General features: G+C 41.3%; 1 protein-coding gene across 2 annotated transcripts in view; it reads right to left on the bottom strand.

Moving 5' to 3' along the window:
• LOC124280797 (vicilin-like seed storage protein At2g18540) overlaps window positions 1-15,871 on the bottom strand; it is a 44,155-nt gene that overhangs the window by 5,009 nt on the left and 23,275 nt on the right. Inside the window, exon 2 of one of the 2 annotated variants that reach the window (XM_046716771.1) lies at window positions 5,655-5,750. The gene's annotated coding sequence lies outside the window, so the exon portion shown is untranslated. The remainder of the gene's footprint in view (window positions 1-5,654; window positions 5,751-15,871) is intronic. The other variant, XM_046716770.1, reaches the window with a different exon arrangement.

Below are 15,871 nucleotides of genomic sequence, written 5' to 3'. Positions count from 1 at the left end.
ATAGCATTTTAAAAAATATGACGTTGCGATATTGCGCTGAACAATGTCACTGCATTGTCTCCACTTTGTATTAAATATCTAGGATACACAGACTTTGGTGTTATTTTTACATTTATAGACGTATATACTTACAACAACAAAAATTAACGTTACGGCCTGTCGTAACTCCCATACTTTAACGTAAACGTAGGACTGTCGTAGCGCTACGATCGCTTTGAGGAACGGGGCCCAAGATCCCAATGCGCAAAGCGTTCGTAACGTTACGACCTGTCGTTTATCATAGGGTTACGAATGTTTTGTGAATTGTTACCCAGAACTTATATGTGTGTGCGTAAGACCTCTTTTCTAGATAAGATAGTAGTTGCTATAACCTTAAGATTAGAGATAATCTCATAAACAAAATGAACATACAGCAAGTAGCCATTATATTGGTTCATCCAACTGACAAGAAAACTGTAATTACAACGGCATTCATTAATGTCGGGCACAGCTAATTAAGCAGTAGCTGTAAGATATTGTCCTGTCCAACGTAAAATGTCCTCTGACTCCTTAAGTAACAAACAAACGGAAACACCATGGCAGATTACGAAGGTAAGTCATTTTGAATGCACTTCATTTCCACACGTGAGGAACTGGTAAAGAATACGGGTTAGTATCGATTTTCATTAACCCATGCTTGTCGTTAGAGGCGACTAACGGGATCGGGTGGTCAGGCTCGCTGACTTGGTTGACACATGTCATCGATGCCCATGATGTTGATCACTGGATTGTCTGGTCCAGGCTCGATTATTTACAGTCCGCCGCCATATAGCTGGAATATTGCTGAGTGTGGCGTTAAACAACAAACAAACATGTAATGTCCGTGCAGCATATTTGTGTGGTTTTCCGTAAATTACAACTGATGTCATATAAATGTCAGACTGAAATATAAAATGTGATTACGCATTGTTGTGTTACTTAAATATATTATAATCATTTAAGTGGAACTTTGACGTCATCATACTCGAGAACTTCACTATCGTGATCCTTCAAACAACAAATGGAATTTTATATAACAGTATTTCAATCTGTCCCCTTCAACGTAGTACTGTGATGGTTCTTATATTGGTAGAAGTACACTACTGTCTAAATGTCCATTCCCCTTGAAAGCGTTGAGAACGCGTGTGACACGCATGTGATACGGATGTGCAACGCGTTTGAGTCCCGTGTCACACGGGTGTGCAACGCGTTTGAGTCCCGTGTCACAAGCGTGTGCAACGCGTTTGAGTCCCGTGTCACACGCGTGTGCAACGCGTTTGAGTCCCGTGTCACACGCGTGCGCAACGAGACACACACGCGTGTACCACGCGTGTAACACGGGACCAAGTTTCATTTGAATTTGACGAAAAGCGTTTAAGGTTGCATACTTAAAACTGTATGAATTTTGAATTCGGAAATTTGTAGGAAGTGGTCGAGAATGAACTACAGGATGGTTCAGTTGGTACTTGTTTTGCTTATTTTTATGTTTTGTGTTTGTATTTTTAATGTAGTACTTGTTTTGTTTATTTTTATGTTTTGATTTTGCATTTTTAAAGTTATCACTATCTGGTTATATGGGATTATATGCGAAGTAGAAGGCCAGTATTGATAAGAATTATACCTAAGGCTTTGAATGTTTGAGTGTTATTTAGTGGGGTTAGAAGTGTTTGTAGTGTTACTGTGTGTTTGTGTCCAGTGAACTCTGGAGTACCATTCTGTGTTGTTGGTAGTGTGTGCAGTGTTGTAGGACGTGCGCGGGCGTTTCTGTTTCGTTGCAGTCTGTGAATTTGTCTGTTTGGAATTTAATTTTGCTGTCTGTTTGGAATTTGGCTATTGTCCTGGAAATATTTCTACATTTATGGTAGTTGTTCTTTAATCTTGTAAGTGGTTTTATTTGATATATTGTTTAGTTATGATTTTGAAATTGGGTAGTTACATTGCCACTTTTTGAAGATTTTGGTTAGGATAATATTTTTTTATGAGATAATATTATTTAAAAACGAAGTGAAAAGCCTTTAAATGGAACACTCATGAAAGAACACATATTAAAGTCACATCGTTCATGTTCGCTCTGTTGTTTACTGTTCCCAAACACCAAGTAAGTGGGATACCGAGTCTGTGCCCTCCAGGACAGTCGTGGTGTCAGTGAGTAACTGCAGGGGTGTCCGGGATTGCCAGATTTGAAAAATACCAATTGCCGCTAATGCCACATTTCAAGTACAAACCTCGGCGCCGCGAATCGCCGCGCTTTTTCAAATAAGCGTCACCAATTGTTTTAGTGGCTTGTCCTTTGTTTGTTTAGTTAACATATGATGGGCGGCTTCTTTATTCTGGTTGAAGTTTTTAGTTAACACATGATAACATATGTTCTGAGATAAAATGATACATAATAATGGGTCATTCTATGGAAAAGGGCAATTTCAGCTTTTGCTCTTAATAAAACTTTGTTTGTATTTTTTTTTATGTCTTCATGTAAACTACTTTGGTTTGTATGATTGGTATATCGTATCAGCAGAGAAGTTTGGACAAGAATTTTGCTTAAAAACAGCTATGAAATGGAAAGAGTTAGGCGTCACATATGTGGTTGTTAGTATATTTGTACAATAAATGGTCCTTCTTCTATAATATACTAAGCAGCAAAAGAAACATCAGTTTGGAATTTTCCTCTGCAGAAACGGATAACTGTAAACTCATTTAATGTTTTGATTGTATATTTTTGACAACATCTCCAACTTTATCCGAGCAAAGATATTCCTTACCAAACTCAGAATGGAACCCAGGAAATGGTCTCAAAAACACAACCTGATATCTCGGAGATGGTACGGTGTTCTCTTTGTTTTCATGCAACTCATGCTGCACGTGCTCTTCACAAGGACCAGCGCTATAAAATGCACCTCCAAACCTGGTTGAAACATTAACATTACAACGTCAGCAGGATGACGCGACTCACGACAGCTAAGAGGAACCAGGCGCTAGCCAGACTTGAAGCTGGCCACACTGCACAAGCCGTTGCCAATCACTTCCAGGTCAATGTTCGGACCATCTACAGGCTGCAGGAACGTTTCCGGGCCACCAACACCACAAATGATCGCCCCCGTACTGGCAGGCCAAGGGTGACCACAAGACGGCAAAACCCTCCATTTTGTGCTACAGCATGTACAGAATCCCTTTTTGCAGGCATCCGAAGCAGCACGCCAGACAGTGGGAACACACGGAAGACCAGTCAGTACTGATACAGTACGCCGACGTCTTAACAGCGGGAACCTCCATTGCCGTAGACCTTACCGTGGACCAATCCTCTGCCCTCGTCATCGGCGTGAACGTCTACAGTTTGCCTTACAACGTCAAAACTGGCGATACAGGCAATGGATAACTGTTCTGTTCACAGATGAGAGTCGGTACTGCGTATCAACTGCAGATGGCAGAACAAGAATATGACGACGACGTGACCAGCGTTACTCAGACCAATGTGTTATGGAAAAAGACTCATGGGGAGGTGCAAGCATCATGGTCTGGGGTGGAATAGGCCTGAACCAGAGAGTGGGTCCTGTGGTGTTTCAGAACCTTGGTCCAGGGAGAGGAGGCGGCATCACAGCGGTGCGCTACATCGACCAAGCTCTCAGACCCCACGTCATACCACATTTCGCACGTCACCGGAACAACATTTTCCAGCATAATAACGCCCGGGCCCATACTACCAGAGCTACACGGGACTTCCTACAGCAGAACGGTGTCAACATTATGCAGTGGCAAGCCCTTAGTGCTGATTTAAACCCAATTGAACATCTTTTGGATGAGATTCAGAGGAGACTGAATAATGTCATACCAAGGTCGAACACAGCCGGTTTATTGCGCCAGGCCCTTCTCAGAGTATGGTTCCAGGTGCCAATGGCCTTCATCAATTGATTGGTGCACTCCATGCAAAGACGCTGTGCTGCAGTTATTGCCGCTCGTGGTGGTCACACTAGATACTGAAGTCAAGAGTCTGAATGGACTGCAAACGTTCACATAATGTCTTGGAATTGTGCTGAGTTATTCATTGATGTGTCAGGATATTGTACACAAAAAATGTTTTGTATCAGTTATTATGTCCATTTCTGTAATGATTTGATTACAGTGCCTATCTAATTTTGAATTCGTACTGACGTTTTTTTCGCTGCTGAGTATAGTTTTTATTTATCTATTTTTTGTTGTTGAGTTTTAAGCATGAATGTAAACATAATAACTGAGGCAACCATAGCTAATTCGTAAAAGGGGTCTGAGTATACCTACGTGAGGCAGCTAGTTTGCGTGATCTGGACTGTTTTCCTCGAGCAATTCAACTGGATTTCGAGATTTTACATAATTAATATTTCACTTTATTTACGGTAACACAGATTAGCTAATAGCGCATTGCCGGGAGAGCCCCATTCACACGATCACTCAACCATGTCCATTGCCGGTTAAGCCACACAATTTCAACTCCGTTTTTCTTAAATGTGGCTTTCCCGGGCTGTAACCGCCGCAGCAACCCCTAGTCAATAGCTACATAGCATTTCACAGTAGACAACTCTCATTACTTTGGGCGTGAAAATATTCCTGCTTCTTTTTCCTCGACCCAGTTTTATATTTTGTATGAGAATAAATATGTTTGCAACAGTGACACATGGGCAGGAATGTTAAGTTTAGCGCAGAATCCATGTTTGTGGGTTGTAAATGAATGTAACACAAAATTCAACTCATTTTGACATAATTCGAATAATTTAGAGCGTTATTAAAAAATCTCGTCCATGGGAGAAAAACATTTCGCCCATGAGCGAGAATAGTTGCATTTTCTCAAAATACATGGTTTTTTTAATATTTGAGAGGTTGTAAATGAGTGAAAGTATGTTTATAGGTATCATGAGAAAAAATTAAATCATTTGGACTTAATTCGACTAATTTAGAACGTTATTTAAGAATATTTACTTTTGCTCAAAATACATGTTTTCCCATGTTTTGGAGGTTGTAAATGAACGAATGTATGTTTTTAATTATCATGACAAAAACAATTAAAATCATTCGACTAATTTTGAGCTTTATTAAAGTCTCGCCCATAGGCGAGAATATTTACTTTTGCTCAAAAAACATGGATTTTAATGTTTTGGAGGTTTTAAATGAATGAAAGTATGTTTATAAGTATCATGAGAAAAAAATAAATGATTTGGACTTAATTTGACTAATTTTGAGCATTATAAAAAAGTCTCGCCTATGGTCGAAACACAATTTGGCCCATGGGCGAGAATATTTACTTTTGCCCAAAATACATGTTGTTTTCGTGTTTTGAAGGTCATGGGCTGTAGTAGCAGTAGCCATAGTAGTAGTAGCAGCAGTAGTAGTAGCAGCAGCAGCAGCAGTAGTAGTAGCAACGGCAGCAGCAGTAGTAGTAGTAGTAGTAGTAGCAGCAGCAGCAGCAGCAGCAGCTGCAGTAGTGGTAGTAGTACCAGTACCAGTACCAGCAGCAGCAGCAGCAGTAGTAGTAGTAGTAGTAGTAGTAGTAGTAGTTAGCTAGTTTGGTTTGGTGTCTGAGAGCAATACACCCACATTTCACACACACAACCATAAACCCCTCTGCATGCTCGTGTCCAAAACTGGAGCAACAGACAGAAAGATATTACCTGAGGCATATTCCTCTAACGAGAGTCTCGCAGCAGACGGGATCTCACCTGACTACCTGCTCTTCTCCCGGCGGGTCACGTGGTACTTCGACAAGCCTGAGGACAAAAACAGAATGTGAGGGGCATCTTCCGAAAACCTTTACATACAATAAATTCGAGATTTCGGTTATCACAACCCTAACATATATTTTTAGGTTTTATTATGTAGAAAATAGGCTCTGCATGTACAATCAATGTCACTCATAGTCAAACACTGAATCTCCCAGTATATCGCAATACGTATCGGAATATTTGCCAATACACTGCCCTGCTGAAAAGTGAGTGAGTGAGTGAGTTTTGATCATCTAGCGTGTCTAGCTCAGCCAACCAAGGACATTATTTCACACAACTTCAAATAGAAAGTTTGATGGTTTGATTATCCATAAGTTTTGTCTTCTATTCAAACAGATATGTTTTCATATCTGCTCGGTCCCATTAACATCACAATAAAAGTCCTAGGAATTCCCGTATTTAGGCCCACGCGAAATTTAGCCAATGGGCTAAAATACGGGATTTAAATTTGGATTTAATTCTTGGGTGTTTAGAGTGACGTCCCTTTCCAAACGCATGGCGAGCCTCGACGTTTTCAACATTAGTAGTGCCTCTGCGAGGTTATCACGTTTACAGAACATTTTGGACACCCGTTACAGGGTAATTATTAGTGACAGAAATTGATCATCTTAACCCCTACGATGTGCATGCAGTTGCAGTTAAATTGAACCATGCGGTCATTCAATTTTGAATTTATAGACCAGTTTCCTGATAAAAGAGTATTTAAAAAACGATTCTTTTTATTTATCAACATATACTCATGCCGATATTGGTTGTCACCCCTTCAATTTTTTAATTGGAGAGGGTGTGGGGTGTGGGTGTGAGGTGTGGGGGTGGGTGGGTTTGGGGAGGAGGGTGACAACCATTATTGGCATGAGTATATTACGCATTTTCGAATTTGAGCCCTGGACTTATATACGATTAAAAATTGTCATCACTAGAACAGTGATTCTCTGGTACATAAAATATTAACTGTTTGAGAGGCATTCTAGAAGTTGTAAACAAAAGGAATGACAAGCGTTTATGGATGATCAACTTCTTTATTGTACAACGGCGAGACGTTTCGGTATAGATGCTTATACCGTTTTCAAGCATGACATGGGGAATGAGTACAGCAGAATATATACTCATGCCAATAATGGTTGTCACCCCCTTCATTTTTTTTTGAGAAGGGGTCGGGGTGTGAGGTGTGTGGGGGTTGGGGTGGGAAGGGGGTGACAACCATTATCCGCATGAGTTACATAGGGTACATGAGGGCTAACAAAGACAATGGATGATGTTGTTATTCGGCTTATGTATGTTGATGCTTGTGTTCATTGTTAATCATCTTATTTGTATCATCCATTGTCTTTGTTAGCCCTCATTTAGGAGATAAACGTACTGTGTTTGGAAATTAGATGAATGTTAGACCGAATTGATAGTCTCTAAATTTCATTTGAAGCCGAACGCGTAGCGTGAGGTTTCAAATGATTAATTTAGAGACTATCAATTCGGTCTAACATTCATCTAATTTCCAAACACAGTACCTTTATCTCCATTCTACCATAACTTATTTAAAATCGAACTTCCTCGTCCTGCGGAAGACACTGCGTAATCCGGCATGGGACCACTCTCCTACCCAGAGTTCCATGCGGCAAGCCAGCATAGTATCTCTGACGATTCGTCACATCTTGCCATGTCCATTCAATATAATGTACAGATTACTTTAACTGTTTTATTTTGGACGAGTCTACACATCTGACTCAACATCTTTAATAGAATGGTTTAGTTTCACTGAGAAAATATCCAAAAACATGTAACGCTATTTCGATTTGCGTAGCGATCCTTTGTTTACATAGGTTGTACGGCTCCACGTGCTGTCATCGAAGCTGATGGAGAGCAAACGATGCAGCCAGTTTGATATCTAAATATGTACTGTCATAGACCTTACTGTCGGAGTTGTGGAAGAATATATATGTAACAATGTAAAACATTATGAACAGAGCGCCGAAAAGCTTTCGTGAGTCCAGTCTCTTCTTATTATGAATATGCGCGTTTGATTACAAACAAGAGAAAAGTCCGGTCACGTGATATGCAAATTAGCCTGTGGCAGTGATGTTATGTTAAGTCATCGCTGTGCCGGAGTGTGGCATGGGACGAGAGGCGAATTGAACTCGTCTGATAAAGGAGTGGTAGGTTCCTTTCGTATTTTCGTTAACATTGCAACATAAAAAATATTCTGTCCAAAGAAAACATACTACTGTTTATTCAATGCAATAATGTAACACATAAGAGCTTGGTTTTTTATAATCATAACCCCACAAGACCAAAACCAGCCTATTGTTTTGTGTGCCGTGTTACTGTACCCCCCTGTCCACACTATAATGGAATCGTCTGACCTACTTATTTTCTTGGAAGTAGACAGTTACGCAACAGTTTGAAATGGCGGACGAGCCAGTGTTTACATTTTGCGAAAGGTTGAAATTCGAAGTGACAGTGGAAAATACTTGACTGACTGTCGAACCTGAACCCTGCAGAATCGAAGAATAGATCCTTTTCTGATCGACCTATAACCCGTAAGTCATCAAAGACTGTTAATTTTTTATGACCGGGCCGGCGAGCGTCGATCATGATTTCACGTACGTGCCGCCACCCCGGCATGCGAGGAAGAGTGACAGTACTGCTGCTTTGTGTACCTTCGACTAACTTGGGATTCCTTGGATCATTGTTCTCGTCATTTGGGACTGGATTGTGGCCAAGCTTTTCAAAGTGTACGAACATAGCTGCAGTGACAGCCTTCGGGGAAGGTTGAAGAGAACTAAATTCTCATGGTTACGTTTTTGACATTTGAACGATGCAACGGGACATGATGGAGTATGAGTGGCAAATTTTGTGTTTCGCCTGACCGTTATCTTGCGAATTTCCCATTCTAAAGGGAAACAAATATACCATTTATCGGTAGGTTAATGTTTACAAACGTTTTGCCGCACAAATAGGGATAGATAGGGATGTATTGTTACAAGGTTTTCTGATTTATATGTTAGATATTGTTTGTTTATGTGTGGGGCTGTGTATTGTAATTGAGTTTGAATATTTTTATAATAGAAGGTAATAATTATGATAGTGAGGTCCCCTAATAATTGTGGTGGAGAAATCGTATAATTGTATTTTTCGAGTTTTAATAAATGTTTCATCAGTATTTCCATCACGTCTGTTGTGTTGATGTTAGTCATGTTGGTGGCCAAGCTGAAGTAGTGCGGCAGGGTTGTAGACGTGCGCAGTGAAGCGCCGTGAAATCAGACGCATTTTCAATCCAAATTGATACCGTCTGATTTTGTGGCTTGACCAATCAAATTCGAGCATTTCACGTAGCCATGGTAGAATGGTTAATGACACATGTCTTAATGACAATGTCTTAATGACACATGTCTTAATGACAATGGCCGGAATTTATACACATGTAAAAGCGATAGTTTATCCATATAAAATGATGTTATGTTTTTTCGCTGTGATCTTAAAAAACAGGTTTTGGCAACTACACTTGAAACAAGAGCTATTCTCCAATGATCGTATAATATAAGTGACGGTGATTACACATGCTCTTCATCTTCAATTCAACGTTCCAATTAATGTAAAGCCGTGTTTTCAAGGGACAGAATTTCTGCAAATTCATTTCATTATAATTAATGTTCATATTGTTAAGGGATATGTGAAATGGACAGACTATTGTGCATTAATGAATTGTGTATCGTGACAATAATTGTACGAAGAGGAGACAAAAACAAATGAAGCGTACGTAATATATACGTTTGATCGCATTTCATCTGCAGAATCTTAGGAGCGAAACACGACCTGTTCAGTGAGTGAGTGAGTTTAGTTTTACGTCGCACTCAGCAATATTCCAGCTATATGGCGGCGCTCTGTAAATAATCGAGTCTGGACCAGACAATCCAGTGATCAACAGCATGAGCATCGATCTACGCAACTGGGAACCGATGACATGTATCAACCAAGTCAACGAGCCTGATCACCCGATCCCGTTAGTCGCCTCTAACGACAAGCATGGGTTACTGAATATCAATTCTAACCCGAATCTTCACGGGTCTAATTTTGAAAGAAAGAAACAACTATATAATAGGGGATTCGTAGGAAAATCTAGATTAAATCTAAATCTAGTGGAAAATTCGAAGCATTTACATTGCATATAGGGCTGGGTGGAAGGGAAAGATATAGATCAAGGACTATGAGACAGACTACTTTACAAACAAACAATAATCTTCTGTTTAAGCGTGGGACAAAATCAATCAAACTGACCATTGTCAAGAGTTTTATCACCGGTTGTGTAATTGACCAAGCGGTCAACAAACGGGATAACAGTCAAAGGGTTTGACCAGTTTGAAATCCAAGAAGCCATTATGGAGGACCAGTGAAAATACGTTTTAGAATTAATCTTCAGTAACCCATGCTCGTCTTCCCCGTGGACAATCCGTGTTAAAATTGATCTTCAGCAACTAATGCTCCACGCAAAACGCGACTAACGGATTCGGGTGGTCAGGCTCGCTGACTTTGTTGACACATGTCATCGGTTCCCAATTGCTCAGATCGATGATCATGATGTCTATCACATGATTGTCTAGTCCAGTCACGATTATTTACAGACTCGTGTGATAAAAATGGGATATTGCTGAGTGTGGCGTTATATAATAAACAAACAAAGTCAAAACGAAAACAACATGGCGGCAACGGTAATATGGAGATACACATAGCGATACGACAGGATAATCATCCATTACAACTGGTAGGTATCTGGCAGTATCCTGCTACCAGATTCAAGGTACCGATATCTGTATATTACTGACTCATACTCTATATCTGCTACACATCAATCAGGGCATAAGTCAATAATCTCGGCACAGATGGTATATGGAGTACCTCAACAATACTCCATAACCGTGTCACCATTGACGTGTCTCAGGCCTTCTGGTGTATCAGGTCATCTAATCGAACACGGCTTAGTTGCCACCAGCAGCTTTGGTCAATATCGGCACTTCAAAGTAAGCTGGACGATGTTGTATTACGACTCTACATGTTCTGTCGAGATGTAAATCAGAATCGTTATTTGTGACTGTGGGTACTGTTATTTCAAGGATATTGGTGTTAGGTTTAATTTGGCTGGCGAACAACCAGTTACAGGTTGATCGAAACGAGCGCACGGTAGGCTTTAAGGTGTTGTTAGTTGAAATATGTTCTGTTACTTTCGAGCGTTAGACCAGCCGTTACTTATTTACTTCTGTAAATTCAATACGTAAACAGTACTAAATGGACACATGTTATGCTCTGGGCCTCGATTTTCGAAGCACTCTTAGCGCTAAGTTAGTCGTGAGTTCATGTTAATATATGGCACTTACGACTATCTTAGCGCTAGGAAAGCTTCGAAAATCTAGACTCTGATGTGCATTCGATGAACAGTTGGTTGGTCGGTTTGCTGTTAAACGCCACACTCAGCAATATTCCAGCTATATGGCGGCGATCTGTAAATAATTGAGTCTGGACCAGAGAATCCAGTGATCAACGGCATGAGCATCGAGCTATACAATTGGAATACGATGACATGTGTCAACCATGTCGGCGAGTCTGACCACCCGATTCCGCTGGTCGCCTCTTACGACAAGCATGGGTTACTGAAGACTGGACCGCCTCCCTGGTGTAGTGGTTAGAGCGTCCGCCCGCGGGTTCGATCCCCGACTGCGTCATACCAAAAGACGTTAAAATATGGTACTTGTTGGTCCCTGCCTGGCGCTCGGCATTAATGGGTACAACAAGGACTGGTCGGCTCGGAGTCAGTATAATGTGTCTGAGTGGGGTATTCATGCTTCACTGCGGCATGGTATCTCAGTGGGCTAGCACTATAAAACCAGCTTAAGTCTGGGCTAGTACAAGCAGCCGCACATACACATACACACGCATGCACGTCGTCATATGAGCGAAATATTCTCAAGCACGACGTTAAACCCAATTTCACCTCACCTCACTGAAGACTGACTGAGTTTGGTGCTTTAGGGAGTTTCTCACAAGTGTATATTCTAGATAACAACTTCTGTGTTTTAGTGAACAAACCAACTAACTGTAATTGCTGAAATCAGAATGTTACATGAAATGGTTCAGACTCCCTTTGAGACGTGGCTCAACATGAACAACGTTTAGACAAAGATATTTGAATATTAATGCTTGAAATATCAATCTGGTTGGTGTGTTATTTCGTTGTAGTTGGTTTTGGAGTTTTGGGGGATTTAATTTGTTTGGATGTCCTTTTTGATGTTTTTGCTGTTGTTGACGACGGAGTTGCACACACCGATACACGAGGGTGGATGGTGAATTTATAAGGGAGATATCTCCTGATTCAGATGTACTTTTCTGGATAGGGGTCAGATACAAATGTAAACACTTCCTTTTAAAGTTGACAAAATAAATAAATAAATGAATGAATGAATGAATGAATGAATGAATGAATGAATGAATGAATGAATGAATGAATACGTCAATTTTAAGGGGGTAACGTAGGCCATCGTTTATCAACTGCTGATGACCCGAGTGACGTTAAGATACCAATGCCCCCGGTATTCTTGATATTACACCATATTTATGAAGACCATTAATTCCGCAGTATAAACTTAAAAGCCCGATTGACAGATCTTATCAACACGTAATTCACAAAATTTCTGTCACACACCGTGAGTTCTTTGTCAGTTAGAATAAATAGTCATTGCTCGTAATACTATAATCCATAAATATTTTCGTGACAAGCAAACCCTACCCGTGTTGGTAGCCAGGGTAGCGGATGTCGACCCCAACCCGATAGTATTACATGGCGTGTATTGTAACGAGCTAATCCATCACGGCTGGCTGCTTCAAGAGATCTAATCTGCTCCATAATGAACCACACGGTGCCCTCTGGCTGAAACCTATACAAAACTAGTCGCCAGGAAAACGGTAGCAGATAAAAACACTCACGAGACATAATTACTGAGAAGGTTCGGGTTTTCGATCAATTATATTAATATATTTTTCAAACACGAAGAATAATTTATAGGAGCACAAATAATAAGTACTGGTTAGTAACATGAGACCTAAACCGACAGGGTCAAATGGTAGCTTCAGACCTCATCGGTAAGATCGGTTGTATTGTACATGAAAAATTGCTATACTGATTGTGTGACAACTTATACCAGCAATCTTCAATTCCCACCTGGCATAATACGAATATCCTTAGCATAAAAGATAGCATAGTAGTGTGTGTCAACATGCATGCCTGTAATCTGCTTTACCGCCCGCATACCCTGTCTGGTTCAGACTCGACAGCAGGTGCCCGCACCACTCGGTAAGGTACCAGGGTGCACGAAGCAACGTTAGCGCTTCCACAGTGATACAACCAGTGAGTTTAAGCCCAGGTAAAGACGGCGTGTAGCTGGATGAGTCGAGGCAAGACAAACCTGTGGTCGATGTTATGAACAATCAATCACCGAACTGATGACCCAGTCCAATTAAGTCTCGCCTAACAAGTAATACATCTTTCTAGCAGACTAGCAGCGAGGCTAGTCATTAGAATTAGATCATATGTGGACATCGTTGCTCTATGGCTGAAACAAAGCCGATGCGAAGTAAGGCTTCAGCTAAATCACTCACTCACTCATTTGTGGACTGCAGTAGTAGCAGGAAACATAACATTACATCTTACTATAGGCTGAAGTAGTGACCTGACACCACCACCACCACCCCACCCCCACCCACCACTTTTCCGACATACACATCACTTCGCTCTCACCCCTCACCTCCAAAACACTCCACCCCCACCCAACACAAACACTCACCTCTCCTACCCTCCAGTAGGCACGTATGTAAACCCGCATGGCAGGTTCACTTCCGTATATCTAATCATATATACTCAGCAAAAATAGTCTAGGACCATCCCAAGTATCAATATTTCAGTATCTAATAGTTGATATTATGATCCATATGATACTTAAATATTGAATGTTGGGGTTGTCCTTGAGTATATATTCATATAGGCACACCATACACAACCTTCACGTTGTACATTTACATTTGATCAGGGCGTAGGTTGTGGGGAAATTATAATCTGTATGTATTGTCATTAATTAGGTTATTTATTACACGGGCTATGAATACAACCATGCTTGTCGTAAGCCTCGACTAAAGGCTTCCGGTGGTCATGCTAGCCTTTTGTACAGTCCTGAGGGACACACAAATATCTGCAATGTGCTTGAATTATGCTAAAAATGTTTCACCACACAAATCCTCCTCTTCCCACTCCCCCGTGCCACAATCCAATAGGTCAATACTTTAACATAGACTTATTCCTGGCAGAGTTGTCACGAGATTCGAACCCAAGATGTGTGTGCGACAACATGTATACATAGGACTCATAGAGGATACTAAACTAATACCATTTTTATCAAACGAGTTAATTATTTGGCATCAAACGAGCGAAATGGAGTTTGATACTAATTCTTTCACGAGTTAAATAAAAATGGTATTTCACGGAAGCGAGTTTAGGATTCTGTATATTACTCTCCAACATAAGTTGATAGAAACTGCATACAGTGTGCGGGCTCTCAAGCAAGGTCCTAAGCGGCCTTCACACGGCAAACTAAAGTTTGACAACTCGAGTTTTAGTTTGTGAACATTCCATTGTGACAGAGGTATTAGCATTGTGACGTCATAACTGTTAACCATTATGACGTCATACGTCTAGCGGTATTAAACTTTTGTAATATTGCCGTAAACATATTACATAGAGGATATTATATGAGTGCCCATGTCATACTATGTTTACGACACGAGTGCCTAAATGTTGGTATTTCACGAGCTAGAGCGAGGGATATACCGATATTTAGGCACGAGTGTCGTAAACGCAGAATGATGTGGGCACGAATATAATATTCTGTTTATTACCGAAGTCGTCAAATTGAGGAAAATAAACCCAAACTTACTTTCAAACATAGCTGGCTACCCGCAGTCGCCGCATATAGAACGCAACGTCACAGAAGAAACGTGACGTCATAGCATTGTTCATGACGTCACGTCACCATGACAAAGTGATATTTTGCCCTAGGGCATCGTATGAAAAATATGAACCCTGATATTTTCGCCCTCGTAGGTAATAAACTGCAGTATCTTTCACGGGCGAGTAATAAAAGACAATAGCATGACGTCGAGTCAGCCGGATGTTTGTGACGTCAAACATCTGGTTCGATTCCCGAAATGGACACAGCTGGGACAGTATTGGTGAGTCTTTGCCACGGTGATTCCAACAGATCCATCCACTTTCCCAAGTGAGTGAGTGAGTTGGGTTTTACGCCACTTTTAGCAATATTCCAGCAATATCACGGCGGGGGACACCATAAATGGGCTTCACACATTGTGCCCATGTGGGGATTCGAACCGGGTCGTCAGCGTGACGAGCCGACGCTTTTACCACTAGGCTACCCCACCGCCCCCACTTTCCCAAGGGGCGCTGGGGTAGCCTAGTGGTAAAAGCGGTCGTTCGTCACGCCGAAGATCAAGGTTCAATTCCCCACATGGGTACATTGTGTGAAGCCTATTTCTGGTGCCCCCCGCCCTGATATTGCCGGAATATTGCTAAAGCGGCGTAGAACTGAACTCACTCACTCTACTTTCCTAAAGCTACAAATACTGTCTGAGGGTTAACCAGTTTCGAACCCTCGACCCGCTCCTGTAAACCACCTGTACATATCGCACACGGAGCAAGTCGCCACTCATAAAGGCAGGGTCTTACCCTCCCGACATTATCAAACGTTTACAAACATCACGACGACTTATCGCCTATCTGCTGTAATACAGTAACGATCAACATGCGACAGTGTGCGTCCTGACCCCTAGAGACTTGACACGGGGGGTGGGGACACTCAAGAGCTGCCCCTCAACCACCCCGACCCTCGACAGTTGTGGAGGTGTGAGCGTGACGAACTGTCGATAATATTGACAACTGCTGATACCTGGTGGTCGGGTACATATAGTTTATCGAGTGTGAGGGAATTACTTGTTCCTCGACACAAGCAGGTGTTGGGTTTATACGGAATGGCAACATACAAGAGTAACCATATGTG

Source organism: Haliotis rubra, unplaced genomic scaffold (genome assembly GCF_003918875.1).
Source record: "Haliotis rubra isolate DU_JTF1 unplaced genomic scaffold, ASM391887v1 Scf274, whole genome shotgun sequence".
Taxonomy (NCBI): domain Eukaryota; kingdom Metazoa; phylum Mollusca; class Gastropoda; order Lepetellida; family Haliotidae; genus Haliotis; species Haliotis rubra.
Note: the sequence above shows the minus strand (reverse complement) of the source record. Positions and strands in the feature narration are given on the sequence as shown.